At 60.4% G+C, this 20,890-nt stretch overlaps 1 protein-coding gene across 2 annotated transcripts in view; it reads right to left on the bottom strand.

Annotated features, from left to right (window-relative positions):
* TACC1 (transforming acidic coiled-coil containing protein 1) overlaps window positions 1-20,464 on the bottom strand; it is a 42,710-nt gene extending 22,246 nt beyond the window's left edge. The window contains exon 1 of one of the 2 annotated variants that reach the window (XM_035345189.1): window positions 20,445-20,464. The gene's annotated coding sequence lies outside the window, so the exon portion shown is untranslated. The remainder of the gene's footprint in view (window positions 1-20,444) is intronic. The other variant, XM_035345190.1, reaches the window with a different exon arrangement.
* Between the last annotated feature and the right edge of the window lie 426 nt (window positions 20,465-20,890).

The raw sequence follows: 20,890 nt of genomic DNA, 5'->3' as shown, positions 1-20,890 counted from the left end.
CACGCCGTGCCCCTGGGGCTGCTGCGTCGCCCCAGCCACCCGCGGCTCTTCGCCGTGGGCCGGGTGCGCCCCTCGACCCCCGCGCCCTGGGGTGCGACCCCCGGCGGGCCCCCCTCAGGCAGCCCCGAGGTGCCGGGGGTGGGCTGCGGGCTCCGACGGTGCCCGAAGAGCCGCGGGTGGCTGGGGCGAAGCAGCAGCCCCAGGGGCACGGCGTGCGTGCTGCCCCTGCCTACACAGCCCCTGAAGCGGCTGGGTTGGAAAAGCCCCCGCAGGTCACCGGGCACAGCCGGTAACGACTGACCCGGGCACTGCTTCACCCCGCTGGGCTCTACAGCCGGGCCGTGGGACTTTCTTTCTGTGGTCACAGCCTGCACCCCGCTCTTGTGAGCTGTCCTTGGCTCTGGGTGGCCTCTGCCACCTGGGCCACGCCACCACCTGGGCTGGCACAGATCAGCCGGAGCCTCAAGGCGGCGAGACTGAAAGCCCCAGCCCCCAGCACAGCGCCCTTGAGGTGCACCCCGAGCCCAGATCCATCCCTGCGGCATCCATCCATCCCCTTGCCAGGCAGCTGCTCCAAAAGACAGCCCTGAGTCTGCAGCCTTGGCACAAGGATGCCAGCACCATGTCCTGCAGCAGGGACAGAGCTGTCAGGGTGTGACATTGCTGCCAGGCTGTCGTAACAGATCAGCACACAGCCTGGCACCACAGCTCCAGCATCCCAAGCAGAGCGATGTCTCCCCACATTTGCATCAGTTTTGCTGGATTTATTCTGTCACTTTTCCTCCCTTCTGTCATCCAGAAAATTCAATGCTACGCAAATTTTAATTATGTAAATTTGTCCTGAGACCAGAGTGCGAAGTGCTGCCCCCTGGAAATGCTTGCAGGGGCTGAAGTTTCTCACCTAACAGGACTCACACCGCACCCCAACATGCCCTCCCATCCGCATGTGTGACAAAAAACGGGGTCTGTGCCCCCTAGCCAAGCACCAAGACTCAGCCAAGGAGTCCCAATAAAGCACCGATGCTGCCTCTCCCCCTAGAATCGCCTCTCCCAAACCACCCCTGGAAGGGAAGGCCAGCCAGGCAGCCAGGCTCAGTGTCAGGAAGCAGCCAGAACCCACATCAGTCCCCTTCATGGGGGAAGATTTAACAGAGCAGCTTAAAAGCACAGAGGTGACCCTGCGAAGGGAACATTATGCTTGGATTTATTTTAATTAAAGTGCTTGAGTGAACACATCCATTTCTGACACCATTTGGGGCTTTTTAGTTCTGAGAAACTGAAAACTCAAATATTAATTTATTATTTTTTTTTTGGTGTTCTGGCTTGGGTTGCATTATTTTTTGGCAAGAAAAGTGTTGACACCCTTGAAAGCTTTCACCTTCCTAAAAAAAGAAAACTATAAAAAGCCTTCCTTGGATGAAAACCATTTCTTGATCAGCCCAACCGCCCTCGTGCCCGGGTGCGTGGGCTGTGGGGCAAAGCCCAACGTCCCCCCGCTTGCCACGGAGGGCACCCTGCAGCCACGCCAGCAGCCTCGACCATTCCCCGAGCTCCCCAGGAAAAGCTTTTGATAAGTGGGAACGTTACCTCTGCCACTGGAGCAAGGGCCAGCCTCTGCTCCGAGCACCAGGAGCGCAAAACCCAGCGCCCTGACCGCTTGGGGCAGGTACGTGAAGGAGGTGAAGAGATGGCGACCTCTTGTTTGTTTTTTTCAGTCCCAGGCTTAAGATGCAGATCTTGGAACACTCTTTTGGCTGCTCTTATGTTCTGCATTCATTTAAAAGACGAGCACCACACAGGGGCTGTGCCAGTGTGCGTGTGCCTGCAGGTCGAGCGGGGCCAGAGCTGGTCCGTGCCAGGCTGCCCGGGCTCTGCAGCACCGCGTGCGGGGCCGGGAGGGCTCCGGGCAGGGCTCTGGCAGCCTTCCCAAAGCCTCGGCCCTATAATTTGGTGCCTCTGCTTTCAGAACTTCCTGCAGCTATTTCCACGTGGGGCAATTCAGAAGGCTGCCCTTCCTTCCCAGGTACAAACCCCCGTGTGGCTGCAGGTGCCGCAGCTTGTGGCCGCACCGAGCCCTTTGCTCACCCTGCAGCGCACAGGGGTGCTGCTGGCACCTGTGTGCAGCAGGGCTGGGACGAGGCGTGCCGGCCTCAAGGATTTATCTCAGAAACACGCTTCCATGAGCAACCGCTGAGCCTCTGCCAAGCTGCAAGAGCCCCACGTTTCCCAACAAGCCCATCCTACCAAAGCAGGGACCTGGACTGAGGGAGCAGACCCGAACCAACGCGCACCGGCCGTCGGCAGGCTCGCTCCTGGCAAGAACAGCCTGGGACCAGCACGGGCGAGGGAGCCAAGGCCATGGCAGTTAGCAAACGAGCATCGCTGGTGCTGGGACGGGCTGAGCAAGGCAGGGGACGAACAGCGGGTGACGTGCCTGCACTGCTGGCACCGGCGCTGCTGCTCCGTGCTTGGCTCCCGACGGAGCTGGGCGCTGCGTGGCTGTTTGGGTTACATCTGCACACCCAGTGCTCCTTGGCCGGGGTCCCGCGAGTGATAAACAAATACAGACCGCTGGGAAACTGCAGGCTTTCCCGTCAGATGCTGTCAGGGAAAGCCAACAGGGGGAGGGCACCAAAACGGTGACAGTTTTGTATCGCCCTAGGAGGGAAAACTGGTTTCCAGACACCAAGAACCCAAGTGGCACAGAGTGCTATTTCACACCGCCCGCTTCAGAGCTCACTCAACCCGATAAACATTGCCCAAGCTTCATTAGGCTTTGCCAGTCCCTTGGGACAACAGCGAGGGTCAGTGCCGTGATCTGCAAGCCCCAGCCCCAGGCACTGAAAGGTCCCCAGGCGCCCTGGCACAGCTCTGCTCTGGTGGGGCGAGCGCAGCTGCGTGAGTGGGGCTGGCTTCCCAGCTGAGCAAAGCACCACGAGACCCTGAGCAGCCACATGCAGCATCACGGCTGTGCTGCTCACACCATGAACTCTGCCAGCAAAGCTGTTCCCCAAGGGCAGGGACTGGCAATGCCCACAGAAGCCCCACAGGCACCTTGCAGAACGGGGAGGGAGCCACGGGTAGAGCAGAGCGGGGGCTTTGCTGGCACAGCTGGCGCTGGGGGGGGCCGCACACCAACCCCATCCAGCACCCCACGGAGTGCTGCGCAGGAGCTGGCCGGTGGGGTGGCTGCAGCCTGAGAGAAGGCAGATGGTAATAATTAGCCGTACACTAATTCCATGGAAATTTCCATGTGCCTGGGAAAGAGGCTCACCAAGCTGCTGCCCCAGGGCAGAGTTTCCCTGGAGTTTCCGGGGACTGTGACTAAGAGCTGGGCTGTCACACGGGTGGTGTTTAAATGCCTCCATGGAGCCTCTGTCTAAACAGCACCAGCCCCAAACCCTCCCAGAGCCAGCAGTGCTGGGCTGCAAGGTGCTCAGGTGGTGGGGGCAGCATCCAAAAGGCCTCGGGGGTGGCCACTGTGCCCGAGCCCTTCTCCTGCTGTGGTTTGCTCCAGGCGAGAGCGCCGGGGACATCTCCCATCGTGGTTCCCAAGGGAGGCAGCCCGTCACCCACCCGGTGGAAGCTCGGCACGCAGCATCCCGAGCACTCTCAGGGCTCCTCCCTGGCAACACACACAGAGTCACAACAGGGCCCTGGAGGCCGGTAACGTGCTGAGCTCTGGCCCTGGCGGCGAGCCCAGTGCGCCCACGCGGCCCCGCTGCGGCAGGCTGCAGGTGCCGCTGCCCTGCTCTGCCCTGGGGAGCACCAGGAGAGCGGGGCCGGAGCGGGCAGGAGGGCGCGATGCTCTGCTCCAGGGTGTCCTCCGAGGTCTGCTGCCACAGGGGGGCTGCTGGGGTGGCTGGGGAGACCTCGCTCCCTGCTCTTCTCCTCCCTCCTGCCTGATGCAAAGTACGCAGGCAAGCGCTCGGCGAGCGCCCCAGCCCTCGGCTCCCTTCTCCTTCCTACCTTTCCTGTGCAGGCTCGTCCCAGCTCCGGCACTCTCCGCTACCTGTCCCGGGGCTCCTTAGAAAGCTGCTTGTGTAAGCAGCTGCCTGGAAAAGGAGCAAGGAGGAAGGAAGGGGACGGACAGGAGTAGGGAGGGCCAGGCGGCGTCAGGGTATCTCAGTGCACCCTACACAGTCTGAGCGAAAGGAAAAAAGGATGTTTTGTAATAGTTGGCGAGCCCTTCCCTGAGCTGGGAGAGGAAACCAGTGGGGCAGACGGCGCTCGGCGAGCCACCACGCACAGCACTGCCGGTACCGGAGCCTCTCTGCCTCCATCCCGCGTCTCCTGCTGGGGCCCCACTGGTGTCATGCTGGAAAAATGTGCTCTTGGCTGGAATTTGGCAGCCTGGCCTCTGGCGGGGAGGGAGCCTCTCTGTTTACAGAGGGAGCGGGAGCTGTGGCCTCGGGGCTGTGGGGAGAGGGTCTGCTGAGCTCTGGTGGCAGCAGGATAGCTCTGGAAACATCCCTGCATCCCGCACCCCAGCCCTGAGGCCTCTGCTGCCCAGCCAGCTCCTTCCCTCCCTGGGGCAAACGCCAAACCTCGTCCCTGTTCTCTGGAGCCCTGAGGGGGCATCGCAGCCCCACAGTTTGCCCAACCTATGGCCTGGTCCCAGAGGTCGGGGCTCAGCTCTGCACATGCACGCACACAGAAATCAGCTCAGGTTAAACACTCACCCCGAAGCACCAGCCTGGCTCCGGCGGGCTGCGGAGAGGAGCGTGCAGGATCCGGCCCCCGGCTGCCTGCAGCCGCTCCCTGCAGAGGGAGCACAAGGAGCAGGAATGAGCAGGCTGGGAGCAGCCATTTCATCCTCGGAAAACGTAGTGCAGGGACGGGGCTGCTGCTGCCCGAAGGAGGAGAACTCTGCTCAGCCCCACACCAACCAATTCTGCAACCCGCCTCCATGCGCTCAGCCAGATCCTGGTCCTTGTCCCGGCCCCAATGACCTTCCCAAAGCCCTGGGACCTGCAGCAGCTGCACAGCCCCTGCAAAGCAGAGGGAATTAAACCAGCGCTCTGCATCCCCACCTGCCGCAAAGAGCAGGAGGAGGACGGTGAGCCGGATGAACTCAGCAGGGCCACCACAGAGGGACCCATCGGGGGCTGGCAGGATGGGGCTGAGCGCCCAGGAGCCTCCCATCACTTCTGCCCCCTGGGGAGCTCTGTCTGCACCTGCTGGCCCCGAGCAGATTGCAGGGACCTCGCTTAGGAGGAAGGGCCCCACTCCTTCATCTTGCTCTGAGGGCCGCAGCCTCCCCCCTGTCCAGCCGAAACATTTGCTTCCCAGTGAGCCAGCAGCAAGACACCAGCACACCCCACTGGGATGGGAACGCCAAGGGGACAAGCTGCACTGGGAGCAGAGCGTCCCAAGCACTGCAGCCCGCAGCTGTGCTCAGGCAGGCTGGGGTCCTGATGCTGCCAGCCCCCCGCCGACCCCAGGGTTTGCTGCGGGAGGAGAGCGCTGCCGGCTGCGGCAGAGGGCAGTGGCGCACGCGGTTGTCTCATCGTTGGCTGCCGTCCAGCCTCAAACTCCCATCTCCCAACTTGCTCTTTCTTTTCAGCTGAAACTTCCTGCTATTTATCATTTCAGTTCTTTGCCTCTTCAGCAGTGCAGAAAATTGGCACTTAATTTGCCCTGCCAGGCTGCCTGGTGGCAGCTTAATTGACCCTCGTTGCGCACCCTGGCCACATCGCGGTCAGTGAGCTCAGGCTTGTGCCACATTAATTTCCCGACCACTCTTTGCTCGAGCTGCCCTTTTCAGGGGTGTCGCTTGTGCTCGGCTCCGGGCAGGAGCGCTGGGAAGAACACAGCTGCCAGCCACGGGGAGCAGTGCTGGGAGGTGGGTCAGATGCTCCCACAATGGTTTCTCATCCAAAGAGCAATCCTGTGCCTGGCCCGAGCCCCTGGGGAGCCTGGAGCCCTTGCTCAGGATGGTTCCTCCCAGGTCTGCGTTGAGCAATTTGGGTTTCCGCGGCTGTCCATCGGCCTGCCTTTTCCCAGCTCGATGCCTCCTCAGCTGCTAGGTTGGTTGCTCCACAAACCAGCACATTTCAGATTGCCACCTTTGGTACCGTGTGTTGCAGAGTGTCACAAATCTCAGAGCTTCTCCAAGCCTTGCAAAAGTCAGAAACAAGCCTCCAGTCACTACCCTGATGTTCCCAGATGTTTTCCAAGAGCTGGTCCCAAGCATTCAGCCTTGCATGGGTCGGAAGGATCACAGAGTGTCAGTGGCTGAGTGGCACACTGACCAGAAAGCTTATCATAAAAGCAGATTTAAAGCAATCACCCACACGTAGCCTCAGCTTAGTTCCAGTTCCTCTATTGCATCATTTGGGGCAAAGATTGCTCCATGAGCACCTGAAATAATCGGTATTCGGAGCACAATAAAACCCCACGTGTGGTTCACGATCCAGGCAGAACTGCATTATGGCAGATGGAATAAGATTTTTCCAGGTGAACGGATGAACATATCATTCTTGCTTTGGAGTATTTCTGAGCACTGCTGAAGAGAAGCAGCCTGCACATGTGCTCCTCCGCTGCACGACGGCAGCGAGGGCAGGAGCCCAGCCTGTGCCCCGCTGCCCAGCCTGGCGCAGGGCCGGCCGGGAGCCCGTGGGCAGCGGGGTCCTCCTGGGGGTCGCACTGCCGCGAGTGGTCCTGAGCAGCCCCGCTGGGAGCCCTGAGCGAGGGGCTTGCGTGCGGGTTCTCCGGGCAGCGATAGAGGTGGCATGGTGCGCCCTGGGTGCTCCGAAGGAGGAGGGCTTGCTTGGTGTTCCATGGATCACGGCTCAGTTTGCGTTGGGCCATGGAGTCCTTCCAGCACTGCGAACACAATGAGGTAGTATCTGCTGCTCTGCAGTTCGTATCCAGGCTGGAACCCCGGCCAGCTGGGAGCATGTTGGGACCAGACTCAAGTACAAAGAACAATGGAAAAGGCATCGCGAGGGGCGGGTGGAGAGGCAGGATCCAGCGCTTGGTGACAGCGCCGCATCTGGGGCTGCTCAAAGCGCTCCGATTCTCCACCGAGAGGATCACAGCTTCCAGACCCTCCTTTCAACTCTGTGTCTTGTCCCCTCGCTCCCCTTCATTATGTTTTCAGGCCACGGGCTCTGCCTGCCAAATGGTATCCCGGGAAGGCGCTGCTGCCTGGATGGGCTCCAGATGCAATGCAGCTAATCCATTTTTATAGCTGGGAGCAGGTGTCCCGTGCATCCAGCTAGTTCAGAGGCCGCTCTTTGCTTGCCCACCACCGGTGTCCGCAGCTCCTGCAGGGCTGCAGCCCCGGCACTGCCCGGTTCTCACCTCCGCATCAGGCAGTGGAGAAGGGGGGTCCGGGCACGGCATCGCCCAGCACCCCCGGGCAGGGACACGGGGCCGTAGCCACGCTCACACCTTGCTCACCACAGCACGGGGACGTGCACACTCTGCAGAGCTGCTGCCTTCAGTACCAGAACCACCGACTTCTCAGGGCACGCATCTTCCTGTGGGCTGCACTGCCTGAGCTGCCTGTGCACAGAACGAAGAACAGAGGAGAGTTTTCCGCCCAGCTCCCATCCCCATGCTCACCTTCGCTGCACAAACGGGGACGTGACCGAGCAGAAGGCACCCACGTGTCCGGAGGCTGCGCGACCTGCAGCGCGCTGGGGAGAGGCAGAACCTGCGGGGAGGAAAAGAAAACTCTGCCTGGAACCAGAGGGGAAGGCCAGGAGGGTCACCTTTGCCACTTCCAAACCGCAGCACTGTGGTACGTGGAGCGTGGTCAAGAAACCCCGTCCAAACCCACAGCCCCGACGCTGCTGGAGGTAAAAAACGCCCCCAAGGGAACCTCAGTGCCACCAGCACCTGGGGCAGCCGCAGCACCCAGGGCTTGCCGGGGGCTCGGGCAGAGCCCTGCCGACAGCCGGGGCTGTGCCGGGGCAGCCCCAGCCACGGAGCCGCTGTGCCGGTAACTACCGCACGCCTGGACGCAGCAGTGCTGGGGAGACAAAGAGCCCTTGCTGGATTCAGCTGCCCTGGGTATTTTTTTCCCTCTTCGATGAATCACCTGCTAAAAATATTATAAATTGAGTCACTGGCCAGACCTTTCACTCCTCTGGAAGCAAAAATATTTACTTTACTCAGGCCCTGCCTGTGTTTTAGCAGAACTTTATGATCAATTTCTGAGGAATGTGCCATGCTGTATATTCAAATTACAACTTTTTCTGGCTCACGGTGTAAATTTAAAATGTCTTGTTTAAGACCCAACTATTGTGCTGCCAGAAAAGTGCGGTTTCAGCAGTTTTTCCCCCCACAGCACCCGTTTTACCTGGGGCTGGTTCTTTGCACCCCAGGGCTCGCGGTGCCAGCTGCTCCCAAGGGGAGGAAGCACCACTTCGTAGCGCTGCCACGAGGGCGGGATGTGCCGGAGCCGCCCGGCTCCCCGGGATCACCCATTCCCACTGCTGCGGGCTCTCTTCTTGCAAGTTGAAGCCAGCCCCTCTCCTCACCCCCTCGAGGCTTGCGCAAGCAGCCTGTGAAGCTCCAGGCAGGCAGTGGCAGCGTGGCAAGGGCCTCGTGTGTCCGTGCAGGGGGGCGCAGCCGCAGGTGCCCAAAGCCAGGCGGCTCCGTCCCGGCACCACGTTCCCTTCCTGGGGCGCGGGGCAGGGCAGCACGGCGCCAGGTGCCCGCAGCGCTGGCTGCTCCCCACGCCCGTGCCAGGCTTATAAAAACCTCTCCCACCCTCATTTGACTTTAGGAAGGAAATGAGAGATTTTTCTCTCTTGCTTCAGGGCAGAGAGAGAATAATGGGATCTTTATTCCCCAATAATTAAGTTGCTTTTTGCGTAAGTTTAATTTACGCTCCCTTCCAGCCTTCCATGAGAGGTGATGCCTCCTGCAGGAAAGCGGCCTCCGGGTGCTTGAGCAGAGCCGGGGGTCTCCGTGCTCACCAGGAAGGTGCAGGGAGCAGCAGAGCTGTGCCCATGTCCGAGATGCTGCACAAGGGCTGCGGAAGCCTTCAGCGTGCAAAGCCCAGCTGCTGTTTCTGTGGTAACAGCACAGGGAGGCTCACTGCAACCAAAACTGGGGGAGTAGAGGCACACAGCTGCCCCCCGAGAGCCGCAGGAGCAGGGCTGGCACACGCCTGGTGCCAAAATGCTCTGCCTGGCCCGGCTCCATCCTTCACAAGGGGCACCAGGGGACAAACACACCCCTGTGGTGGGACACGGTACTGGTGGCTTCAGCAGAGGGGACAAGGGGCTGAAGCCAGCACCCAGGAAGGGACACCAGCATCGCCAGCCCCTTACCTGCAGCTAGTGTTCATGTGGCGTGCTGGGACGATGCTCCAGCCTGCCCGGGACACTGGGTGCACCGGGGCAGCACAGGCAGCTCCCCAGGACCAGGGCAGCTCCTGCCTCAACGCAGGGAAGAACCTCGTTGCCAGCAGAGCCAGGGCAGCTGAGCACAACCTGCTCCATCTGCCTCCTAAAGAAACAGATTTACAGACAGATTTACACACCCACATGAAATTCCCAGCAAGCAGAAAAAAAGGGAAAACTGTTTTGATCACAGTTTTTTAACAACATAAACACAGGCAGCCAGAAACTCGTGTTGCCTTGGAGGGCAGCCCATACGCCAGGCTGGGAGGCACCGGGGGTCCCAGCTGCAGGCAGCCCCTGCGCGGCCGGGAAGGGCCCCGTGTCCCGCAGCCCTTCCCTAAGGGGATGGCAGAGGAAAGCCACGCACATGGGAAGCTGCTGTGCTCACAGCACAGGCCACGGAGGTGCAGCCAAAATCAGAGCATCGGGGATGCAAAGCCCGCGGCACCGCCCGCTGCGCACCCCGCCGCCTGCTCCCCGCTGTCCACGCACAAGTGTTCAGCCGATGCAGGTTTAAAAGTCCCGGGCTGCGGCCCCGCTCCTCCCGCGCTGCAGAACACGCTCAGGAAGTTCCTGTCCTCGGCTGAAACCCTTTGGTGTGGGAGAACCTGGAACTTATTACGAATCGCTTAAGTAACTTTGGCTCACTTGATCTAATTAAATTGGTTTCCCTGGCTATTCTAGAGGCCTGAAACCACCACTGAACTCCCAGGCTCTCTGTGCGAAATTAATTAAAGCAAATGATAACTTGGCAAGGAGAAAAAAAGAAAGTCTCTGTAGTGAGGAACAAACCCAGTGCAAGGGGGTGTTTGCTGAAGCACATGTCTGCGGGCGCTGTAAGGTGTTTTCAATAGACCCTCACGCAGGGATGGACTTCAGCTCATGCATAACACTGTTCAGGCTCAAGTGCTTTGCCAAATCTGGGCATAAAAATAAACTTGGAAGTTCAGTGCAGAAAGAATAAAGACGGGGATGTCTTGGTTTCCATAGGAAGCAGAATTAATAGCTTGGCAAAAGGGGTGCATTTCCATTTTTATACAAGAATTTCCTCCTCCTCTTGCAGAAAAAAAGGACTTGTGAGAAACATGAATTGGGACGGTTCTCCAGAATTTGGCAGCAAGCCACCAGCCATCCCACGAGGCCAGGAGGACTTCCAGGTTTCCAACAAAAATCCAGTGGCCCAGCACAGCGCTGCTCCATTCCTCGAGAGCGCCGCTGAGCACAGCACAGGGACGTGGGGACATCCGAGCACCAGCTGAGCAGCGGCTGTGGGGACAGGTGGCATCGCTGGGGCATGGGGATTTCTGCTGTTGGGCACAGCCCTTCGTGCCACCACCCGTCCTCCTGGACTGACCCCAGGAGTGTTTCATCATGGGTCCTTTGAGCCCAGCGCCACCCAGCTCGGGCTCTGGCCACCAGCTGATTGCTGCACCGAGCCCCGTGGCAGCGCTGGGACATTGTCACGGCTGACACCTCGCCAGCCGAGCCCATCCTCCCCACGCAGAGGGTCAGCAGGCTGCAGAGCTGCTCGGCTCGTGTTTCCCCACTGGCCCCCTTCCCTCGCTGCGGAGGGGGAGGTTGGCCTCGCGGCTGTCTTCGCGTGGGAAAGGAGCCGCAACTGGCAGCTCCGACGGGGAGGAGGAGAAGCAAGCGGGGGCTGGTCCCCGTGGCTGGAGCACAGGAGCAACATCAGGGTGGGCACCCCACAGGGGCGCAGAGCAGAGAGCGGCCAGCGGGGTGCTGGGATGGGGACACGAGGCTCCCTGCAGAGCCCCTGCTCGCTGGCTCCCATCGCGGTGAGACGGGCTCCTGGAGCCAAAAGAGCTGCACTCACCGAGCTGAGGGGCTCCACACGCCAGCTCTACGGAGCTGCTGGAGCTCCCTCTGCATCCCCTGCGAGGAGACGGGATGATTCAGTCGTGCATGTGCCTTTCATTAAGCAAAGCCCTGGCAGCGGAGCCGCACCGATAGGACGAGGGCTGAGCGCAGCCTTCTCCCTCCTTTCCCCGGCGCTATCTGAAACCATAACCTCGACTGGCTGCAGTTTGCATCCATCTGCAAAAGCACATTAAGGAGGGAGAGAAAGGTTGGCAGCTGACCACAAACTTATTCCCCAGAGTGGTCCTTACCTGACTCTAACCAGATGCTGTTTATCAGCCCAAGCATATACTACATGCCCGATGTGACAGAGACAGAAAAAATACAAGAAATGCTTGTTATGCTTGGGGCTTAGGGGGTTTTCATCCCAGGACCGGATATACAAGTTCCAGGAGAGGAATAAGTGTCCCTGGAGTCCCAGGCTGAATCTGGAATTCATATACTCTGTAAATGTACTTTATTTAATACAGGACTCGAGGAAGGTTTTGGAATTATTGCACTGGAGAGCCTGATTGCGTAGTTACAGCTCAGAATTAAGGGCTAGCTGCAGCTCTGTAACACGACATGGCAGCCCCGCAGAAAAGGCAGTGCCGTGCAGTTCAGTACAGTTTCTTTTCCCAGCTGCTGTCCCAGCGTGTGCTGAAGGGCTGCAGAGTGCAGGCTGCCTGCGCCCTACAGGTCTCCCTTCTGCTCCAGGCAATGCAGCCCAGAGGACAGGGAAAGCACAGGGTCCCAGAGCTGCCCCCACCAACCACCCCCAGACATCACGCTCAATGCAGATCGGCACCCAGGAGGCCGGTCAACACATGGGGGGGGTGAGAATGAACCCCAGACATCCCTGTTTGGCTCCCTGGCATGCAGAGACCCCCTCAGCACATCACACATTGCCCTGCGAAGCCCCCCTGCCCTGCAACACGTGGTGGGCTCCTGCCCGTGCGGGAGGCACCAGCCCTCCGGCTCTGTCCGCCCTGCCGTTTGGATTAATTACCCTGCTCGCGGTGTCAGGCATGGAGATCTGTGGTTAATGGCCCCAGGAGAGGAGCCTGGGGAGGGCGAGGGGGTGGCTGCCCCACCTCCCACCTGCTGGAAGTCTCCGCATGGGCACCATGCAGAGGCGGTGGTGCCACGGGACAGGGGCGCAGCCGGCACCGGGCACGTCCTGGGGACAGGATCAGCGCTGGGGGCCGACGGCCAGGCCCCAGCACCCGAACCCCCCCCCCCCAGGAAGCCTTCAGAGCCCAGCGGGAGCCAGGCCTGGGGAGGCGTGCAGGGAGGTGTTGCAAAACTCAGGGCAGGAGTAGCGTGGAGCGTGGTAACGATCCAGCCCAAGTGAAGACAGATGTCTTCCCTGCTAAAAGGATGATAGGACTCTTTCAACAAAGGCATATGTATGTGCATATCCAGGCACATCTGTGTACTCACACACGTTATAGAGATGTGCTTTTTAAATATTCCTATCTGTTTTTAAACAAACAGCTAACCAGCTGCGCAGCACGCTGTAGCTGCTCCCCTGCGAGGCACATCCTTCTCCCTCGTGCCCAGGGTAGATCAGGGCTCCTGAGGTTCCCCCCACCAGCCCCATTTTCCATTTTTCAGAAAACTGAGCCCTTGGGCAGAGCCGCTGCAGCCCTGCCAGCAGGGACGGGGCAGGACTCGATCCTCCTGCCCCTCGAGGAACGGGCCACGCTGTTGGGTCCCGGCCCCGCGGGCAGGGCTGCAGAGCTCACAGCAGCCGTAACAGGGCCTCCGGGCACTCTGTGGTGCTCTGCCTGCAGAAAGCCTGGTTGCTTTTGGAAAGCTTCCCAGATGCTTTGGCTGAAAGCATTTAGGCAGAGGCCACTGGAAAAAGTGATGTGCTCTCCACGTATGTGTGCCACCGGCAGCCATGGCCCAGCAGCGTTAATCACCGCCTCGGGGGCCAACAATCACACAGAACTGAAGGAAATGTCTCGCTAGAGCTCCCGGACTGGCAAGGGGAGCTCTGCCCCTGCCAGCCCAGCTCCCAGCAGCTCTTGCCACCTTCGTGCCAGCGAGCACATTCATTTCCCCCTGCTTCCTGCTAAGGGTTCATCTCAAACAGCCTGCACATCGACCTCTCCTGGCACAGGACATGGAGAAAACCACGTGCCTTGGAAGAAACACGTGCACACGCATTTGTGTGTGCTTGTAGGATGCACATACCTCGTACACTCGCTGCAGACGTGAGACACAGGCTGGTTCCAGAGCACCAGCAGCAGGGATTGGCAGCCCAGAGGCTCTCCATTTCGCTGCAAGTCACATCTAGCCCCGAGACACCGCAGCCACTTCTGCTCCTGAGCATGTTATGCAAAAGACTGAGCTTGGGAGCAGAAAGTCTTTCCTCAGCAGCCCCTGGATCCATTACAGATCACTCACATCTCTGTTTCTCCTCCTGAGGCTGCTGCTGGGAGCTGGCTCTGGGAAGCTGTGTTCTGCCTTGCCTGCAGCCAGCATCCCCAAGCACACCATGGCAACATTTCTCTCTGCCGCTCACTCTGATTGCAGCTGGGATCACATTAAGTCCTTATATTCCCTCTGTGCCTTTCCCCTTCCCCAGCAGGGCAGAAAGAAAGGCAAAAAAAAAGGAATAAAAACTACACAAAGCACTCTTCCCAGCCCTCAGAGCCCTCTAACTAGGCTTTCTCCTTCACTGGGGGCTTTTATAACCCAGAGTTAACTGATTGCTAATTAATTCAGAGTAATTAGCACCATTGCAAAAGCTAATCTGGTCACTCCCTAGGCATGTGTTCCTGACTATAGGGCTGATTTTTCTCCGTGCTGAGGTCTAGAGAAGAGCTGTAAACATCTGTGTGCTTGGGCAGGCACCTGGAGCACCTCATGGAGCCATGACCCGCAGCCAGGGCGCGGGTCCTGTCCCTTCCCGGTAGCTCCATGTACAGGGCAGGGGTCCCCTGGCAGCCCCCTGCCCCTTGCTGAGGCTTCCTGGCCTCGAGCCCCTCCGGGACAGTGAGCAAAGGGCTTCTTGGAAGGGCTGGGAGCCGTCCTGTCCCGGCAGGCTGGCTGACCCTGGGGATCGGGCAGGGCCAGGCCAGCGGGACGGTGCTGAGGAAGCTGGTGAAAAATGTTTTCTTACGTGTCACTGCCTCCCAGCCCCAGCCCGGCTGGGGAAATTACGTTAGAGTTGGAGCCTGCTGGCAAAACATAAAGCGGTCTCCACGCTCCAGCCACCACAGGGGTATTAATCAGGCCGAAAACACAAAAACAACAAGAAAAACACCATCTACGGGGTGCACGGCATCAGAGGCTCTCACTGGGAGCTGGGCCAACTGCTCATATCTCGACTCTGTCGTGGATATACCTCTAGGAAAATGCATGATCTCTGGAGTGCTTCACTCCCGTGTCACTTTCATAGCAAAACAGCCCAAGGCACCTGCTGCATCTCAGGGATTCTTCCCCGTCCCCTGCGGGGATGCTGCAGTGCCCCGACCTTCCCACCTCCGCGCTGGGAGATGTGGCATGGGCACGAGGAGCTGCTCACACGCCCGTAGAGCACCGGCTGTGTGCAGAGAAAGTGCTGGGCTGGGGGCTGGGGGAAACCCCCCTGCTCCTGGCATTTGTGCCTTGTGCTCACTGGCTGCGGGCAGGGGCTTGGCGCAGCGCTGTGCCCAGCCGTGGGTGAGCGGCACAGAGGTTGGAGGCTCAGCTGTGCCAGAGCCCGGGGAGCAGGCTTGATGAAGAAAACATGCCCTTCGCTTTGCTGTTCCCTCCCCGTAAAGCTGTAAACCCCTTTCAAATGCTTCATCTCCCTAACTTTTGGATGCCATTAAACTCGTTATTAATTTACTCCAAATGTCTTCGCTCATATTGCAGCGCAGCTAACCCCATCAAAAGGATAAGGGCGCAGTGCTTAGACAGCACTTCTTCTCTTCAAAGCCTGTTACTGAGATTAATTGCTTCTCTCAAGTCCTCTGAGAAGGAGGTGCATTGGGATAATTGTTATTGGTGCGGGGTCCAAGGTGCGGAGCAGGGTCTGGGGTGGAAGCAGGGGACTGCATCGGGCTTGCTGCGGCGATGAGCACTTGGCAGGGGTGAGCTGTAGGGGTCCCACCTGGGGCCACAGCCGGGTCTGTCCCTAAAAGATGCTCCCGCAGCTCCCTGGGGGAAAGCCCTGGCCTGCGGCGTGGTGTGAGGGCAGAGCTGGAGCCCTGGGTGCCGGTCCCCACCCCTGCCTCTGAGCCTCTTCCCTTTGAAGAGCGCTGGGCTTGCCGTCAGCCTCCCGCTGCTCTTCCCTCATCACCGCCGCCTGCCAAGAGCCGCGTGTGCAGGCAGCAGACCCTCCTCTCTCCTGATTTATCCCATGAAGTCACCAATCCCGGTCCTTCCTGACATCACCGGTGATGTCAGGGGCCGGGAGCGGGGTCCTTCCCCGCAGCCCTGGCGCGGTGCCGGGGGTGCCGGTCACCGTGCAGCGGGACGGGCGCTGCTGGCCGCCCCCCGTGCACCGGCGGCCCCAGCTCGTGCCCTGCGGTGCTGAGCCCACGGCTCCCGGCGCTGGAGGAGTGACGGCCATGGGCTGCGGCGGTGCCCGCGCGTCGCGGCCAGATGTGCGCGGTGCTGCCGCTGACACGGTACATCTGGTCCGGGTTTTGGTTTCCATCGCGGAGTTTACCACATCCACCCCAGCCGGCTGGAAGCGAGGAGGCGCGCATCTGGAAGCAATCGCAGCTGTCACGCTTCAAGGAGATACTGCACCGCAGAGCAGAGAACACGATACCGCGCCCGAGCAGCCTCTTCCAACCCGCGCTGCCTCCCTCAATCCCAACCAGATGAGGAGAGCGGCAGCATCCCCGCCGCCAGCCAGGTCCCGCTGGGTGCTGAGCCCCTCCCAGGAAGGGCAGCGCGCCCCCGGCGCCGGCGCATGGCTGGGAACAGGCATGGGGCTGAGCCCTCGCCTGCCCTGCACCAAGGGGTGCACCCAGCAACACCCCCAGCGACGGGGTGCATCCGTGCGGAGGGGCAGGATGGTGGAAGGGGCACCGCCGGCGGTCCTGGCCCCCTCCCCGCCGGGCACCGCTGGTGTGTGCCCCCCGAGCTCTGTGTCAGAGCACCCCGAGGCAGAGCCCTGCACAGGCAGCGACGCCGCGCTGCGCCCCTCTGCTCTGCGGGCCGCAGACACCTTCCCATTTCGTTAACTGCCCCCTGCTCTCTGCAGCCCACAAGGTCTCGGGAGCGCCGTCCCCGCGCAGCGTTTCTGGCAGGGGAAGGAGCACTTGTTTCCTTGTGATACGGAATGGTGGCAGCCTTAGTTATTTCTAAATCATGCTGGGTTATGAGCACCCCGACAATCTGGGAAACGCAGCAGGCCGGAGTCTGTACCAGGCCCTAATACAATCCTTGAGGAGGGGCTGCAGAGCTGGGCTGGGGGAGAGGGGGTCCCGGTGGGCACCAGAGCAGCAGCAGCAGCCACGGGCCTCCACAGGGATGTGTCCCTTGCGTGTCCCTGAATTGTGCCACCCCTGCTGGCAGCCACGAGCTCATCCTCGTCCCACCTCCCAGAGCATCCCCGTGTGCTGGGCAGGGGCTCGCGCCGCACCTCACGGGCAGCGGGGAGGCTGCAGGGGGAGCAGAGGGGGTGAGAGCCGAGCTGCTGCTTCTCTGCCCCGCGCTTTTGGCTGTTAAGATTTATTGGAGGGGGAAAAAAGACTGAAATAGGAAGGAAAAGAAACAGCCGATATATGAAATGCTATCGCTGGTGAGGTGCTCCCAGGGCCAGCTCTGAGCAGCGTGCCACCAAACGCCTGCAGCAGCCACCACAGGCCATCGTCTGGCAGCGGGAATGCTTGGAAGGGGAAGACAAATGGCACAGGACATAGAAATAACAAGTGCTTTGTGGAAACCGTGAAGAAATAACGAAGGGATTAAAATAGAGGATCTATTTTTGGAAGGCCTGGCACAGGATCTGACCCAGAAAGCCACCTGCAAGCTCAGCCAGCACTGCCTGCCGTGCTCAGACCTGGCCAGCTCTGCTCCAAGGGCCGAGGTGTACCTGCCCTGCCATGGACGAGGCACCCGGAGGGGCTGGGACCCGCTCGGTGACAGCCTGAGGGGCTCCCAGGCAGAACGAGGGCACCTTGGCAAGGCTGGGGGGACTCGGGTGCTGCAGGAGCAGAGGTTTGCTGTTTGCACTCTGGATACCAGATACAGGCCAGGTCAAGAAAAACTGATTTCGGACTTTTATGGCCAAAACATCACCACCTGCATGTCCAGGTCTTGTTAGTGGGGTGTGATGCAATGCCAAGTGCTGTGGCCGGGGTCTCGCAGGCCCTGGAGCCCTGAGCAGTGTCCCCTGCTTGCTGCTGCTTTGCCCCCCTCAACATTTCCCAGGCACTGGGGGAGGCGATGGCACAAGCCCGGATCGCCCACACAAGCCACCGTCCCTGTCCCCTGCCCGTGCAGCAGCCAGCCTTCCTCCGCTTCCCGGCTCCTGTCCTCCTCCTCCCGGTGCACCGGGGCTCTTCTCCTGAAACCCTTCTTTGTCATGGAAAGTTCTGCAGCTGGAAAATGCCTGGGGTTGGGGCCAGGCGCGGGGGCAGCCAGGTCTCCTTGGAGCAGCCCTCCGCGCCGTGTTTGTTTTGCTGGCCGCTGCCAGCGGCTCGGCGGCTGCGTGCCATGGCTGAGCAGTCAGCGACAGCGCGGCCGCGGTGCCAGACCCACCTCCCTGCGCAGTCACTGGGTGGGTTTTCGGCTGGCTGCACATGGAACGGGTTATGTTTTTATAATCATCTTTCTGCAACCCTTTCCTTTTTTTTTCTCTACTCTCCCAATATTATTCCGTATCGCTCCTCCCCTCTCCTCTCCACGGTCTTTCAAGCCTGTGTCCAGGGGAGCGCACCCAAAGCCTTGCAGAGGCTGCCGTGCACGGGGCCCTCCAGGACAGCCCACAGCCCACCCATCTCCTCTTGCAGTCACCTCTCCTCCTGCGGACCCCTGCAAGTCACCGTCACGGTGCCCAAGGCCAGCAGGAGCCACAGGCAGAACGAAGGGGCAGGGTGGGAGCAGCTCTCATTATGCTACCACGGGTCCCCCGTCTCTGGCACTCCTCGTCCTCACTGAGGAGGTTCCTGGCATGGGGCTGTGCCCTGAGCTGCTCTGGTGGGGACCTGGAGCGCGACCAAAACCTCCCAGCTCGCTGCCATCAGCCCAGACTCGCTACGGCTGCGCTGGACATCGCCATTTCCCTCCCTGCACTTGTGCTTCGCCACCTGGGGATTTCGGGGCAGGGAGGCTCCCTCCCCCCTCACGAGGCACAGAACATGAACGGAGGTGGGCTCGTGCCCGTGGCCACAGCAGGGCGCAGGAGGCGGCAGGGAGCTGGTGCCCCTCTGAGCACCCCCCTGCCTCCCCGCACAGCCATCCTGCGACCTGCAGGCTGGGATCACTGCGTCGGAACAGAAAGCACCGGTGTGCTGGGACCGCTGGCTCTGGGATCACTGACCTGAGCCTGTGTTCGTCTTTTCCAAAGAAAACAAGGAGACAAGACTCCATTCTTCCACCACGCTGACATATCTGAACCCATCCATGGCCCCCCTGTTAAATCTTTGTGTTTAGAGGACCAATCTACTGTGGGTTTTGTTTTTGTTCTTTTTTTTTTTTTTTTTTCTTCTCTCTATTTCTTTACGAAGAGCCTGCTGGTGCTACCTGCTGGAGCCAGCTGCGGGTCCTGTCCTTTGGGGAGCCTGGACTTGGGATGCGTCCTCAGGACGTTTTGCTGGCAAACACATTCCTCTGCCCTGTCCCCTGGAGCTCAGCACCACACCAGCCATGTTAGCAGGGCGGAATGGCAAACTGCAGCCTGGGCTGAGAGCAGCTTCATCGAGGCCCCACAGCAGCCACGCCTGGGCAGCCCCGCGGGCTCCTGGCCGGACCTGGACCGAGGCCGTGCTCAGATCGCCCCGGCCATAAAAGCAGACGGGGCTTGAGGTGCAGGCAGGGCAGAGGCAGAGTGCGTGTTCTCACTGTAAATAAAGTGAGATGATTAATTAAAGTGCACGTCTGCTGCCAAGAGGAAGAATGGGGCTCAGGTGGCTAATTAAAATCAGGCTGCAGATCCAGCCTGAGAATTTCTGCCGTATGGTCGTGCACACCACATCTGCTCCATTAAGATTTCAAGAGATAAAGGCAGGAGAGGTGCAAGAGCTCAGGAATTCCGGGAGAGCCGCTGCAACAACCTGGCTGCTGCCACGTTCTGCTCAGGGCGCTGCCGCTGCCTGGCGCCGTCCTGCCCAGGACGCACAAGCGGCAGCCCGAGGCTCTGCAGGGACACATCCCTGGGGATCCCCCTGCCTGGTGGGAGCAGCAATGCCCCCCGGAACCACTGCTTCATCCAGCAAGCCGTGCTAAGGGCCTGCTCCCGCCCGTGCAGTGGGGTAATTCTGAGTTCCCTCCTGAACATCTGTGCAGATGTTAACAGGCGTTGCGAGGCTTGGTTTTCAGTACGAGAGGCGAAGGGTTAGAGTTGAGCTCTTGGGTAAGCGACACCAAGAAAGCCGACGTTTAATTGGCATTCCTGCCCGGGATGAAAGCCCGCGGCTGCCAGCGGTCACGGGCTGTAAAGGCCACACAGGCGGCCCCGGGGCAGGTCCCCGCGGGAGGAGGCATCTCAGCTGGAGCTGCAGCATCCCCGGCCCCTCCAGCAGCCATGGGGCAGGACCACGGGGCTCAGGTGAGCCTCCAAATGTCCATGAGCATAAAAAAACGTGTGGGCAGGTGTTCACAGCCTGGCTCTGCACTGGGGAGGGGGCAATGCCCGTGAATTACAGCCCGGACAGGACCCCAGCGCAGCCCAGTCCTCCTCCCGATGGAGATGCACACGTCGGGGTGCTGAGAGGAGAGGAGAGCCCCGCAGCCACGGCGCTGCTCCCTCCCTTGCCTCGGCTGCGCCTGATCGCAGGGCTGGAGCTCTGATGATGGTTCCCGTTAGCGTGAGGTCCCCTTGCTCTGCTGCGGAGCTCTTCCCACGTTAAACGCTTCGCTGGGAAAACGGAGCCACCGAAGGCAGCCAAGGCCCCCGTCCCTTTCAACTCTGGCGTTGCAGGGGAGCTCGGGGCCCCACGGGAGCATCTCTGTTTTGGGCTCAAATCAAGGCAAACAGAGGAGCATCCTCCTGGAGCCGGCCCTTCGGGGGCTGGCAGGCAGCCGGCGAGCCCCCGCGCAGCAGCCGCCCACACCGTGCCCCTGCGCAGGGCGAGCAGCCCCCCCGCCAGCCCCGCGTTGTTTTCAGTTTGTTAAGGAACAGCGAAGCATTTAGTCCTCATTACAGAGCTCTCGGCTGCCAAATCCTTTCCTTCAGCTCCACATCTGTTCCCGAGTTGCAAGAGCCTCGAGTACACTGGGGCTGCAGGCTGCTGCTCGGACCCCTTGCAGCCCGCAGCGGGCAGGGGGCGAGGAAAGAGAAACCCCCGGGGAAGGGGACAGAGGTGGAGGCGGGCAGGGACGAGCAGCACTGCTCGGGCTAGGGCTGCTCGGCGTGGTTTGCACCGGGGTGCACGAGCCAGGGGATGAGGATCCCATGTCCCACCTTGGCAGCCACACAGGGCACATGGTGACAAGGCACATGGTGGAAAAGCCACCACACCAGCCAAGCACACAGGGCCAGCCCTTGCTGCATCCCC

This window comes from Oxyura jamaicensis, chromosome 22, assembly GCF_011077185.1.
Source record: "Oxyura jamaicensis isolate SHBP4307 breed ruddy duck chromosome 22, BPBGC_Ojam_1.0, whole genome shotgun sequence".
Taxonomy (NCBI): Eukaryota; Metazoa; Chordata; class Aves; order Anseriformes; family Anatidae; genus Oxyura; species Oxyura jamaicensis.
The sequence above is the reverse complement of the archived record's forward strand: the minus strand, read 5'-3'. Positions and strand labels throughout refer to the sequence as shown.